We start from the raw sequence: 15,716 nt of genomic DNA, 5'->3' as shown, positions 1-15,716 counted from the left end.
CCAAGCAGCTGATACACAGAGGGAGAGAAAAACACAGGCGAAGAAAATCCAAGCAATGATTTCAATTAATAGCCTTGACTTTCTCAGTAAATGACTACTTACTGAAACAGAAGAGTGTCTGCATGTAAGCACAGAACCCAACTCTTAGTCACAAGTGTGGGTGTCTCTAGATTGGGACAGTGAGTGTGTCACTGAGTGTGAAAGGTTGCATGTATCGCCATAAAATGTGGTACAGGCATTATTAAAATTCCTTTTTTTTTATTTCCATTTTTTTACTCTGACAGCTTACCTCAAACACTGGTGACCACACAGTGTGCATACACTGAAAAATAGTTAATTTAGCCTAAGCCTGTATTTATTTGCTTGTGGGTATATGGGTAACGATCTTGGAATAATGCATGAGCACTCCCAAGCTGGAGCAAATGAATATTTTTACAACACGTGAATGTGTCATAACAATAGGGATATTTTTGGGTGCATACTCTTTTTGGGACCATTACATCCCATCTCTATTGTGACTACAGACCTAAGGCTGCTGCCTCTTACTTTAAAATGTGGTATTGTAATCTTCTGGCACGGGAGGGTTCAGGTCAGATCAAGATTTGTGTTTCAGTGTGTCTTCAAAGTTCGCAAGAGAGAAAGACAACGGAAGATGCCAGAGAGGCAGAATGGTTGAGCGTGGGTATATTTGTGTTTCTCTGTCAGCTGCTGTTAAACAGACTGACAGCATGAGGGCGAAGGGGTGAGGCCTGTCTCCAGTAAATTACTCTCTTCCTAGTTCCAGGGGTCTCCCCTGTGTGTGTGTGTGTGTGCCTGAACTGACCGTACACAGTAATAGACCTCAAGGTTAATTGACCGCAAGCGGAGCACTTGTTCCTCCAAATAGACATTCAGGGTTAGGGTCTCCCTCCCACTCCCTCCCCTGACCTACGCAAGATATCATTATCAGCCCTCTCTGTCGTTCGGTCTCTCTTCCTATTCTGCCTCCCTCTAAACAGAGAGAGGCACACCGGGAGATGCCACCCCAGAGACAGCCCACGTTCTCTTAAAAACCCAACGCTGTATCCATATGTAAGAGTTACAACGTCTGTTGTTTCTAGTATCGACAGGGGAAAAGAGACTCAAAGACAGAGGACACTTGAACGAGTGGTATCTTTAAAGATAGTGCGGTGTGGGACCGTTTCCAGTTTAAGGAACAATCACAATGAAAATGTCAGTGAGCAGTGGGAGTCGCTGTTTCCATTATTACAAAAATGAAAGATGACAGTAAAATAAATATTGTGAACTTGGTTATTTTGGATTTCATGCCATATATACATATACAACAGGTTTCAGCTTATTCCAGTTGTCCGTTGAAAACCCTTAATTTTCATTAAGCGCTGTGATGATGCACAAGCTACAGCATAAAGCTGAGAGATGAATTATCATATTCAATCTCTGCTCATTTCCAAATAAATGCATGTTAAAATAAAATAAATATGTGTGTACACCCTCAAAGTTATATAACCTGCTTACCTTTGTGCTTTACAGCACCACAAAGAGTCCATGGCTCAGTAGTTTGCAGCAATAACCAGAGCACATTTAAAATTAAATAAAAGCAACACAGGCTGCCTGCTCACTCTTTGCAAGTGTTAATGAAATTAAATGTTTTTTTAATGCTGTGATACTTGCTTACCTTGAAATATCGAAATGTTTTTCAGAATTTGTAATGGCCCAGTGTTGTTTTGCTGCACCAGGTTTTACACATCGTCCCTCTCCGCCTGTTTATCCTTGGTTTGTTTTCCTTTCAGAAGTCTGCAGTCATACGTTTCTCTCAAGTCCAGGGGCTGGCTCCTCCAAACACGCTGTCCAATGTGGGTCCTTCAGAGGACCTGAAGGCCAGGCTGAGTCCTATCAGACTGCATAGCCTCACAGACAGCAGAACGAATAATGCATTCAGACTCAGTTAAACATTTAGAAGTTTATACCTGTGAAGTGCAAATGCCAGTGGAAAACGGGGGAGAGATCCAGTAAGAAAACAGGATTTCACCACAACACATGATGAGCAAGAGTTAATGCTTGGCTTTCATTATTGACACTTTACGTGTTTAAAGTCTGTTTACAGGTCTTGGGGAGTGCTGCTGCATATGTGAAAAGAGTATAAAGGCTTGTGAGGCTGCAGAGGGAGCTGCACAAAGTCTGATCAAGTGATGTCACTTGAGGCAATAGCTAAACTTGCCTCAAGCAATTTCATTACACAGTATTAGCTGCGACTAGCACAACACACCCAGATCTTTGATTGAACTGTTGAGTTGGATTCTGGCTCATGTAGGCAGCAGGTTTTGATGAAGAAGACAAACATGTGTGGGATCAGAAAAACGTGTCTGGTTCTGCAGCATGGATGTTGATTTTTTTCTTTAAACTGCACACTGTGAGGCTGACATTGTTACAAAGTTGCTAACTCATTAGTATGCTCCTTTAAAGATAAATAAGTAACTACAAATCAATGTCTACTACATTGATATCAATTGAACAGTTCCACATCATGTAAAAGAAATATATGTACTATCAGGGATGACTGAGACAGGATCCACTCCAAATATCAATCAGTGCTAAACTTTTATCTGTGTGTGTGTGTGTGCAAAAAAAAAAGCTTTAACAGGGCTCTCGCACAAAACAACCCAGGTTTCACATGCATGCTTGTGTATTACACCATATTTTTAGTACACGAGCCAGCATGCAACTCTTGATGTGTCTCCCACCGTCTTTCACTGTTAGCATCAGTGGCTAATCATGGCAAATGAGAGCTAGCAGGGAGGCTAGATTGGCATAAGATAGCATTAACTGGTGAATTTGCAAGTGTTGGGCAATTACTTTAATGACGTAAATTGGACTGAGATTTCCCCCTGCACAGGAAGTGAACGAGAGAAATGTAACAATGATTATGATTAGGCGGCTAATTATAGTATCAGCTCAATGCGGCACATACGCCTAGACAGATTCTGTTTATTTAGACGATCGGCAGGGATGCTTGGTGAGTTCACTGATTGCAATGTTTTGATATGTATGTGTGTGTGTGTGTGCGCGCGCATTGACAGTCATTTGATTGAATGTGCTATTGGAGCGACTTTTCTTTAGTGCTTTTTTTGATCTAAAGCGGTGATCATACTGGCGGCCCACGGGCCACATCCGGCCCGCCGAAGCTTCCCGTCTGGCCCGCAGAATGTGAATGAATTCAGAAAATGCATGCATAAACTTTACTCACCAGTTGAAGAGGCTCAGCCCCTCCTGAGAGTGATTGTTGATTCGCTTGCCAAACCCTGGCAGCGGGCCAGATAGTCTGCAATTCATAGTTCATCCGCTGTACAGAATTGGATTATTCTCCGACTCCACCTTCTCCACTCTGTGGACCCACCATCAAACTGCTCAGCTCCCAGGCTGACCATTTCATGGAGCCAACAGCAGCACACTTGCTGGACTACGGGGGGTAACACCAAAGTTGTCGGAGAATCACTAAGCTTGTCTATTTGACACAAGAGGCATCATTTGGGTTTATTTTTTGTCGGCCGACTGCTGTATTGAGTCTCAAACTGAGTATTTTTGTTTGCTTCCTGGGAGCCTGAAGAGGAGTAATTTGTTGGGATAAGGTTTCATTCATTGGTAGTTGAACTGTGGGTTCTGTATTGAGCACTGTCTCCTTGGCTGGAGATGTGAGAGAATTTTCTAAATAAGCATCTAGTTACCATTATGGATTTACCATGTATTTTAAGATGGACATAGGCTCCTAAAAATAACATCATGTTTTCAGAAAATGAAAATATTAGGTCTGAATACCTTTATTTTTTTAATTAGAAAGAATTGAGCCACTGTGTCTGCTTAGAAAAATTCTGACTCTTGGACAAATGTAGTGAGGCCTCCTAATCGAGAAGATCATGCCTGATTTATGGTTATACATGCAGCATGAGCCATATGCATGTGAGTAATGCATATGAAGCACACTGTAGGTCTTCTAATATTGATTGTCAATTAGAGGACATGTTCTGCTCTAGGTCTTTATGAATAATAATGTGGCCGTATGGTGGACCAGTGGTTAGTACTGTCACCCCACGACAGATCAGCTTGAATCTGCCAGTTTACTTGAGTTTTCATGTTTTCTCTGCGTTACTGTGGGTGCTCCAGTTGTCTCCCACAGTCCATAAACATGCAATTTAGGTGACTGGGAGACTCAAAATTACCCCTAAGTGCGAAGGGTTGACCATATATGTGTTATTCATGCGATAGAATAGCGACCCGCCCAGCTAATAACCAGCTTCTGGCCGAGTGTGTGCTTTGCATTTGGATAAGCAGTCATGGAAAATGGATGGACAACTGGATGCATGAAAGAACAATGTCGATAGACTGAACAAATCCACAAGCATTATCCGCATGCCAATCATTTTTCTGCAATGCAATTTTATACTTAATGTCAGTAGCTAGGCCTGAAAGGGCAAAGAACAATTGAAATGTTTATCATATTTGCTACTGTGAAAGGAAAACATATGAGCCAGTCAAAGCTATCAGGAGCTGTATTGGAATCAAAAAGGGGGGCATGCACATGGTTTCCATACTATGCAACAGCCAAGAACTCACTATCAGCATCTCTAAAAAGAAAGGACAAAAAATTCACCCTGGTTGGGGCAGGACCTTTCTGGGCGGAGTTTGCACAGCTTTCCTCCGGATGCTCTGGTTTCCCCCGCGATTAAGAACAAGTACGTTTATTCTCTCCTGTCAGTGGCCTTGATCAAGGCACTGGTTTAGTACTGGAGCTGGTTTGCAGGCGCCACACTGGCTGCCCCCTGCTTTTAGTGCTTAGAATGTGCATGTGTGACAATAAACTTGATTTGATGCAGCATTTAGTGGGTGAGGTAGTTACTGCCCCTGCATGTCAGGCAGAGCGGAGGGCCACATGGCCAATTATAACCTGGTACACTGCTTTTGCCTGGAAGAAAATGCTTGGCAAGGAAACACGCTTGTATTCAATCAAAAAAGGACAAAATGTAAAACCATTCCCTTTTGTGTGGGCACAGGGCCTCAAGCGATCTTTGTCTTTATTTTTATTATTTTTTTTATAATAGCTCTAACCTTGTTGCGAAGCGAGGGACAAATGGTGTGCGATTGCCTTGTTGCTCTGCACGTTTCTATGTTTGGCTAGAAGCGCCCCGAGGCCTCAGCATGCTGCTGCTTAAGGCCTGCTGGTCGGCCCAAAGTGACGTCGAAGAGTAAAGGCAGAAAGGAACAAACAAAAGCAAACACACCCACAGACAGACTGAGAACCAGGAACACTCGCATGGTGCAGCACAAACCAAAGATAAGCAGGCTGGCACATGCACAAATCCCAAAGACCGTGTCCTCCCTTTTCTCCATTGTCTTCCATGTGTTCCTCTTCCCTCTTTCTCATGTTTCCAGAGAAAAGACAGATGAGGGAAAGTGAAAAGGGAGAAGCGAAGAATAGAAAGAGGAAATGCACAGGAGGATGAGGGGAGACGAAGGAGTGGCACAAGAGGGGAGGGAAGGATTGAAGGAGAGAGCTTTGGCTGAAGGACATAAAATAATGGTAAAGCTAAAAGACTGCACTTCACGCGCTGCTCACAAAAAATCACAAAAAGCTGTGTGTGAGTGTGTGTGTGGAGCAGATGTGGACTTTTGTGTTTGTATGTTGTGTTTTGGCATGTAAAAGTATTCATTTTTTTCCTACTGTGGTTGATCACATATTCAGCCTGCATGCTGTATGTCCTGGTCTCTGTGTACATCTTTGTACATACACAATATATGTGTACCTTCCTATATTTGCAAAGATTCCCAAAGATTCCTTTGGGAATCTTTACGCATGTTTGTTGACTCCATAAACAAACATACGTGTGTGTGCATGTGATGTGGTCAGGTGTGCTGACACGCCCTTGGCTACCAAAAGCAGATTAAGGGGGAAGGGTGTCTGACTTTCTTGTTCCAGACTGGGCTTCAGTGACAGAACAAGAGTGCAAAGAGCACCTCTATGTCCCCCTTGGTGTTCGCCAAGCCAGGGTTAGCCCACCACCCTGCGCCCCATCCGCTAGGGGATCAGGCTTAAAGTGTCACCGCAGGGTAATTGGCCTGTCTGTCTTGTGGTCGCCTCACACCCAAAACCCGACACAACACACACTTCTCTCCTTCAGTTGGGCATGAGTGTGTGAGAGGAAAGGGGGGCCTTTACTGTATGTGTTTTATTGAATTGGTGTCGTACAAGTGATCAAAACTAGAGTTTATGTATTGCAGGGACAGTGACAGAAAGATGGAGACAAGAAAGAAATCAGAAGGTCTGAGAACAACATGCAGAAACATGAATTGTGCCGTTTTGATTTGTGGTGTGGGGCATGAACGATAAGATGAAGGCACCTTACCAACCAGATAGTCTCTGATCCACACTTAAAGTCAACAAGTGACCTGGTGACCTCATGAGAAATAACTTGATCTTTCGTGACCCTCTCTTTATTCTCTCTCTTCTCCGAGTTAGACACAGGCTGAGCATGGGATAATTGCTCATCTCTAAATGTGCCAGATTAGTTGACCCCATAAAACAATAGTGCCACAGCGCACTCAGAGAAGAATTAGACTCTCTAAATGAGTTTTTATTTTGGGTTACATCCATTCGTAATGATGTGAGGCGTATGCCGTTGGTGACTGTGCCTGGGCCATGTCACGGGGTCACGACGAGGGCAGGCCTAACTAGATGTCAAATGGCAGGGAAAGGAGAAGACACAGGAGGCGTATTGACGTCATGGGTCAGTCTGAGGACAAATCAGTCAACAGCGCTGCATTGACAGGGAAAGACACATAGGCAGAGAGGAGGTCATGGAAACAGCTGGAAAAATATTGACAGATATTGGTTGCATTGAATTTATAGCTCATGGACCAGTAATTTTGTCCCTGTTTCAAAAACAAATAGAAGAAAATATCTTTCAATTATTTAAACATTTTACACATTTATTGCTCATTATTCAAATGCGCTGTTTCATGACCAAATGAAGTCATAGTTACACGTAGTAACTCTTGTCCTATAATCACAAGGAGAGCTCTCTAATAGGCTTCAGCCATTCACCACTAAATTGTGCATTTAGAGCCAATGAGCCTACTCAACTCTTCGTGTCCGCCACTTTTAAACGGGGTATTAGAGACCTCAACTAATAGAAGCAGAACTGTGCCCATTCGTATGACAATGTTCATCATTTAAGTGTTTAAACATCATGAAATCATTTCTCGTCCCTAATATAAGGAAATGCCTGTTCACCCAACATCCAACCTGTGCTCCACCCTGGGGGGAGGGTTCAGAAGCCATGTCGCTTTAACTGAATAGAATAATTGATTTCAACTGTACCCTCTTAACAGGGACTTATATGTTGAGCATCTGCCTCCTTTGAGACTGATTCAGTGACATTCCTGCAACTTTGCATGAAAGGCCAAGAACCTGACAACCAGATAGTAAGAACATCTTGACTGCGAGCTCCACCACAGCCTAATTTGACTGTCAGCACAATACAGTCAATTACAGAGCTGATTTTAAACATAATATCTACTGTTTAAAGGTTTTGAACAATTACAGTAAGAGTTGTCAGCTGTACTGATCTTGAAATGGTCCTTGTCCCTCTTCTACATGCTTGCGATCAACAGCCAAACATGTCAAATAAGTGGGACATTCAGAGAGGCTCATTAGTTGACAGGGAGGTCTCATACATCAATGCCACTGGCATGAAACATCAAGCACCGCTAGACAGTTGGCCACCACCCTCTAAAAAAGATGTATGGTGCAATACAGTATGTAACATTACACCAACTCCTTGTCCTTCTCAGGGAGTAGGGCCCTTATTCCCCAACCACTTAACAGCACCAGGTACTGGGCATTTTGCAGACCAAGTCGAGCAGCGTCTTGGCACTGGACAACAGTCTTCCATTCCACTCTAGTGTGGTCTGCAAACCCCAGATATGGGCTGTGACACAGAGAGGCCATTGCCACTCTGCCTCCACACACACTCCCGGAGCTTGTTAAGTTTCGGGCAAAGAACACGGGCTTGAAGCTTGTGGGCACCCTCTAACAGGCAGTTTTGGCGGTGAGGGCCAGGTGGTGTAAACTCAACACCAGTGGTCTCAGCAGTGGGCTTCGTCACTTGGGGGGAGTCCTGCTCCACCAAGAAAAGGGGTGAGATGTCCTCTGTAGAACTGCACAAAAGTAACACAGACGCCAAAGCAGCATGCCATCTTTTCAGTGCCCTGAAAATATCCAATGTGAAACCAAATGCATTGTAACCAAACTTATAGGGTGCGCTAACTCAAAGTGAAAAATATTTTTGCTAACCTGTTCAAAAGGTTTAGCTGAGAAAGGACATTGATGACTCTCTGTAAGCCAAACTCCTATCAGAGCATACACAAGCTAACGATGGGCAAAATGATGTTTCACTCTGTGTTTGTACAAATTTTTAATTCCTCATGTTAAGCACCCCCCATGGAGTCACAGTTGATGAAATTAAGAAAACGCATTTTGTTTTCCAAACCATTGCTCTCTTATTTTACAACTGTGACTTAAGTCCAGAGGGATCATATCCTGCTCAATGGCAACATTTCAGAAATTATTGTTATCTGCTAATTGCTTTGTTGTGTATTTACCATAGCGGGCAATGGATACTGCGGTCTCTGCAGCTAAGTGGAATATCAATGACTTGCAAAATACTCCTGTGGCTGTGTCCGTGTGTCTGTCACTGTGTGTGTGTGTGCTGTCTGGCTACAAAGTGTGTCCTCGTCACACAGGCTAACACACAACAGGAGTTGTATATACCTGCTGTTAGTAAATGCTTATGAGCTTATTTTAAGTGGTCATGGATGAACAAGACATTTATTTATTTTTCATCACGATTTTAAATATAATTGAAGTGGTGGGGTAATTATGTCCAATACTAAACACCTAAACATGCACTGACCTTTCATATTTAATCTTGCATTTAGCTGGTGTTTGAAAATGACTTTAAATAGAAAACTCAGTGGGCATGAGAGGTTCCAGTCTCTGTAGTAATACCTCTGTATCGCTGGTGTGGTCAAGCATCCTCCATGTCCATGCGGGTGGGAGAGGGGTTCACAGCACTAGCAACGCCTGCTGGTTGGTCAGGGTGTCTGCACAGCAAAGAGGGAAACAGGATAGCATCAGGTTAAAACAAGTGGCTGCTGTGCAGTACGTGTGGCTTTCTTACTACATTTGATGAAAAGAGAGCTTATGCATGTTTTTGTCTTAAAACTGTGATTCTGGCCCCATTCGGTTAATGATTTTGAATGGAGGAGGATGTAGTAATGATCTGTAGCCATAGAAAAGCCATTGAGATTGTGAGTTCTGTCGAGACAACAGACTGTGACTGTTGTCACATCATAAAATTTTGATTGGACTAATAAGGGTCAGTGATGAGAGGGCCTGTGGGAGAGAAGTGGAAGATCTAAGCATATGGTGCCATGATATGAGAAAAAAACAAAACATTGTTAGCTTTAGAGGATCAGAGGAAATCCTATCCTATCCTATTCCTATTTTCCTCCAATGGGTCATCTGTTGAAAATGTTTCAGATTTCTTGGTTTACGCATCACAGACACCCTCACATGGTCTCTCAGCTCCAACTGCATCCTCAAGAAGGCACAAAAGAGACAGGATTTTCTGACGCGTCTCAAGAGTTTTGGCATGAGCACCAAAACTGGTGTGAACTTTCATCGTACCATCGAGAGTGTCTTGACAGGATGTATAACAGTGTGGTTTGGCAAGCTGACTGCTCAGGTCTCCAGGCTTCTTCAAAGGGCTGCGAAGACAGCAGCAAAAATCATTGGCACGGAAATACCACAACTTCATAACAGTTACTGTGCTGCAAAAGAAAGCCCAAAACATCATTAAGGACACTAGCCACCCCGCTCATGTTCTCTCACTCCTTCCATCTAAAAAAAGCTTCAAATCTCACACCACCCACCTCAGCTTCTTTCCACAGGCAGTCAGGTCAACGCACCTCATATTATTGTACTCTCATGAACTGTTTGTTGCGTATGTGATACTGTATGCCTGTTCAAGAGGCTGACGCCTTTCAATCGGTTTAAAAGCTTTTTAATCAATCTAGTTACAAATGGATGGAACAGGAGTCTCTCTGTTTTACTATTTTAGCTTTGCTGAACAATCCATATTGTCTATTGCTGCACGATGTATTCACCAGTGTTGGTAGAAAGTAAATAAATGAAAAGCATCTCCTAAAGGAGTGTGTAAGCATGGCTAGGCATGACTGTAGTAACAGAATATGCCCTAGGAACAACAGAAAGAATAGATGCCTATTAAGACAATGTAAGAACATAGCTCAGTGTGGTGCCTGTAAAATTGGAGGTCAGGGGAAAAGAGGAGTGAAGTTAAGGGATTTGAAGGAATACGGTAAAGGGACTTGTGGATGGATAGAAAAATGGCAATTGGGATGATAGGATGTGTGAAGAAAAGCCTCTACCCACAAAGCAGCTGGAGTGGCTGTGTGTTCGGGGCCACAGGGCTGAATGTGAGTGAGTAAGTGAGTGTGTGTGTGTGAGAGAGAGAGAGAGAAAGAGAGAGTGAGAGAAAGAGAGAGAAATGGTAGTTACAGGTTACTGGAAAACCCTCAATGGTTCAATTACACAACCCTGTATAACCTGGGGGGACTGCTTGATAGGTCTATTAGCTCATAGTCAGGGTACCAATGCTGCCAATGGGACCTATATACAAACACTTTAACACACACACACACACACACACACACACACACACACACACACTCACATGCACTTTCGGCCAGAAGTGCAAAAATGTGCACAGGAGCAGCCACACAATGCTAAATGATTAAATAAAACTCCTGAGTTGAATATGTATTGTTTTATACTGCTGATGCACAGAATACAGCCTGTGTGGTCAATTGGCCAGTTCCTTTGAATATTTAAAAAACAAAATACAACTTTTGCATAGTAACTCATCTTGAAAGTTCAGCATGCCACAACATTTATCAATCTGGAGCTGCTTTGACACATGGTGGGTGGACATAGTATCCAGTAGCATGTCCAGAAAAGTATTTACTTATAGAGGGCCCACCGGAGACAAACAGTGGGTTAGCTTTGGAGTCTGACCTTGACTGTAAAGTTAGTTTAACATACACATATGCTGCTACAAATAAGCAGGCGTTCTACTCAACTCCTGGATATCTAGTAGTGACTGGTAAATCCACATCATTACTTTTAGGCTAAGCTTCTTCTCCAGGATAGTCTCTTCCAAAACCTGCATCAACTGCAGACACCACACCAACTGTCAGGCCGTTCCTTCCCGCATGCTTCTTGGAAAAATCTGACACTGTGGCACTCACCAGGGGGGGTTTGTGAATATCCCCACATGCACCCAACGTGTCTCACTCTGGACAACAGGCAATGAGAGACTCCAGCCCCTTCTGTGTCTCTAAGTGGTCCCAGCAATATGTAGATGCCTGGCTGTTACCGCCCACACAAGCTTTTTTTCTTCTATTTTATGTCTGCAAAGAGATAGTTCATAAACACAGAGAGATGTGGAGACATAAAACACAGAGAAAGAGGTAGTAAAATGCTCATAAAATGGTCAAATTAAAATTAGTTTCTCTTTTGGCAAGCATTTGCCCTACTATGGTGTGATGGAGGATTTGTAGGCCTGCATGTAACTATAGACGACAAACTGAAAGAACACACAACAATCAGGCTCCAACTTTTTCTCTCCTATGTGCCGTGTCACTCCACTTTCCACCTTACAAATCCAGGGCTTACTCTGCCAGGGCCAGCGTCTCTGCTTGGATGGCGGCCTTGACATGCGCTAAACCCACATGGTGATGGTTGGTCTTTGCCACTGAAGCCTATTCATAAGAGTCTCTGAATCACTTTTACGGGCTTCTCGGGACACACTGCTTCCCTCTACCTGTGTGTGACGGCGGGCTCGCAGAACTGCTGCAGCTCGCACGTATGTGGCGTCCAAACAGACAGCACTGCCACTGCCAGCCCTGTCTTTCCACACTGAGTTTGCCTTTGATAATGGCCATCGATAACAGAACGTTTAATTAATTATGAATTGAATTTATATTTATTTTAGACAGAAAAGTGTTGAGTTAAAAAAACATTATTTTCTGGAACACAAATAGACATTGAAATTGGAGTAAAAGTTTTATTGTTACCAGTAAGATGTCCAATATGTCCATCAGCAGATTATTTGCACATTGTCTGCATAAAAAAAAGAGTCATGAGTCAGGCAGTTCAAGTCTGTTATCACGGGCTCTGAAATGGAAAGCAAGACGTTCTGTGATTCGCACGAACCGCTCACGTAGGTACCTTAGTCTCGCCTGCCAATTTCCCTGTCAAAGACTCTTCCAGGAATGGCTGCCCTGACAACAAACCCAAGCAGGGTCACAAGCCCCTCCACAATACAGCGATGACTCACATAGAGGCAAACATACAATGTACATGAATTTGAATGCAAACGATCAGCTGATTTTCCGTGAAGACACCGACTCCTTCGGTGCTGTATATGATCTGCCGATGTATAATTCTGTCAAGTATATCAAAAGGGGCACTTTCTCAAAGCTTCCCATTGATTTAAGTAGAGTTCATACTTGGAGCGAGCGAGCACGGCAAGGTTACCATATTGATTTTATTTGTAACAAGGCAAGCCTTTGTTAAAATCCAACATAATTATGACAATGGAGTCAATTGGATATTGGTCTAAAAATGACTTTCAGAGCTTGCACAGGCAATTAGAGAATAAAGTTTCAGGGCAAACTAAATCAATCACAAATTCAGAATCAAGTGTGTCCTCATATGTATGTGGATGAATGTTTTTAACACGAGCAATGCACACATTACAAGAAAATACATACATTCATTTGTAGAGTATACATTCACGTCTTGGGTCATCTTGTCACCATTGTGACTGTAGTGTGTGTATGTGTGTGTGTGTGTGAGTGCGAGCCAGCCAGTGAATTTAATTGGCATCAATTCCTGCCGAATTGCGAGGAGCCATCCTTCTTTCAAAAGGAGGAAAAATAAAATCCTCATTTGCACCAGAGAGGCATTCTCCTCCCATGCTCCATTCTTCATATACGTTTCTCCCCGGTTTCAAATGAAGACACATTATGCAGCCATGCATTTTGGCATCCTGTGCAGAGCTTTTATTGTGTTGAAAAGTGCTGTCACTGCAAGACAGGCTTTCCCCTTGTGATTCTCACTCCATGTCCTTGCTAATACTGAGGGAGCTACAAATGACTTCACAAATACACACTCACAGAAACTGTTAAAAAAAGAGTGGCAATCACTGTGTGTGTGTCCATGTCTGTACATTCAACATGCTGCAGAGTGTATTAATACAAAAAATAATGCTTGTAATAATCTTTGCTAAATATCTTATCTTGTGTGCATACTGCATTTCTTCTGTCTATGGCACAAGATGCCCCTCAATTCCACCTCCCCCCTCCAGCCCTTTCTTTTACAGACTGTCCTTACTGGTTGTACAAAAACGACAGCAGTGGTGGTTTTTCAAGCAACCTTGTGGTCATGCAAATGGTGACTGCTTTCTGAGAAGTCAAAGCATAAGTAATCTGATCTTGACACATGTACAGCAGACCCTGGCCTACAGTCACGTTGGAAACTAGAGTTTCTCTGACCTCATCATAACCACACTGCAGTCATCATATGCAGTTATCGCAGCAAGAATTTCAAAAAGGCATTGAATGTTAAACAAGACCAGAGGAGGAAGAAGTGCTCAGGCCTTGCACTTAGGGATGGAACAAGTGCTCAGATTTTTACTCAAGTAAAAGTAAAAGTATGTGTGAAAAATGCACTCAAACAGTACACTGAGTAACCACGGAGCACGGACAAGCATTATAAAGCCACAGACATTAAATAGCTCTGACATTTCTTATAGAATTAACAGCAGAACAAACATTACCAGACCAGACAACACAGAGGCGTATAAACAATGTAAAGCCCAGTGTGGCTGCAGCCACAAACACATATTACAGCAAAGGAACAGAGCGCGGCGCACAGAGACACACATGAGCACGCATACACACGCAACGCTTCGTTGCTAGGCAACACAGTGGTTGTTGATGTTCTTCTCTGGACAGTGAATGTTGCACTGATCGCTCTATACATTATTCTGTAAGTCTTGTGCACCTGAAGTTCAGAATCTGTCCCACTGTAACCAGTTCACTCAGCCTATCTTGGGGGACAGTGAATTAAATTAGTAATTATTATTAATTAAGGTAAATGCAACTATTTTAAAACAATGCCGAGGTACATTACGGCCACACCCCATTATGATGTGGTCCTCAATTTTATTGCATTACTGTGTATTTTTGTGCTACTTGTCCTGGGCCAGTGCAGTAGCAGTGAGTGTCATCTCTAAGGATCTCAAGCTCTGCCCTCCTACGGCCTCAGACCCACCAGCAGCAGGTGATTTGGCTCCTTTCTTTTCCATTTATTTTCACACTGGCTGTGTTCTGAGTGGCACACTTACGCACTATTCATACTGATCATGGCATCAAATTGAATATGTATGTACTGTATGTTCAAGCTGCATAGGAACTGGATTTCATGTACGTGAGAAATGCATACTTGATGAGCAAAAATGTTTGAGTATGCTGTGTGAGCTCACTAGACATACTCAACTGCCCCATAATGCATTGTGCAAGACTGTGCAATGTCAGAGAGTTTGAGCCAGGCTAAAAGCTGTTAATATGTCACTTTATTAAGTTTAATATAATTTCAGGCAAGAAAGGAACCATTTAGATTCACAATATGTGGTCAGTTTATCCAAATAATGCCTGACTGAGACCGGAAAGACAGTCATGTGATGCAAAGTACGTATTTTTTTTTATATTTAAAAAGGTATGAGTGCACAAAACCCATCTTTATTCCAAAAAGGAGAGTATCTGTAATTGGCTTTTTCTAAAATATTGCATCATGATGTATTTGTTGATTATATTTTTGTAATATTAATCTGAATCTGTAAAGTAACTTGTAACTAAAGTCAATAAGTGTAGTGGAGCATAACTATATAGTAGCATAAAATGTAAATACTGATGTAAAGTACCTCAAAATTACAAGTGCTAGTACTTTAGTAATGTACTTAGTACACTCACTTGTGTGTGTATTCCTGTCTACACGTTCTATTGTCATGTTGGGTCAGATATGGAACACCAAACATAACATACAGCTGTGGCTGATGATCACGTGACTGGCAGACTGTCAAAGAACATATAGATTACAATCAGTGATGTTCTCACAGGATCGTCCTGGAGAGATGTCGGCAGGACATCTGAGGAAGGAAGCTGACATGGATCATCTTCATCTTCATCTTCAACCCAGGGGACAATCTTGTTCTTGCCATAAGCAAGAAGTTTCAGGACTTTTAGTGCCGCTAAAATTGATTTCAAACCAGCAGACCAGAACACATCATGTTCAGTACTAATGCCAGTTTACTTCTCTATAACACTTCCCTCTGATGAGTCCTATTAAGAAATCCACCAGAAAAGACAGATCACTATGCTGCTCAGAAGCTATCTGAAGAGGGAGTGGAAAAAAAAAGTATTTCGAGCTGACTTTTATAGATTTATAGATTGTCTCAACTGCATAATGAACGTCCGCTCTGTTTGATAGAGTTATATTTTCATGTAGGACTCAGATGGCT

This window comes from Chelmon rostratus, chromosome 7, assembly GCF_017976325.1.
Source record: "Chelmon rostratus isolate fCheRos1 chromosome 7, fCheRos1.pri, whole genome shotgun sequence".
NCBI lineage: Eukaryota > Metazoa > Chordata > Actinopteri > Chaetodontiformes > Chaetodontidae > Chelmon > Chelmon rostratus.
Note: the sequence above shows the minus strand (reverse complement) of the source record.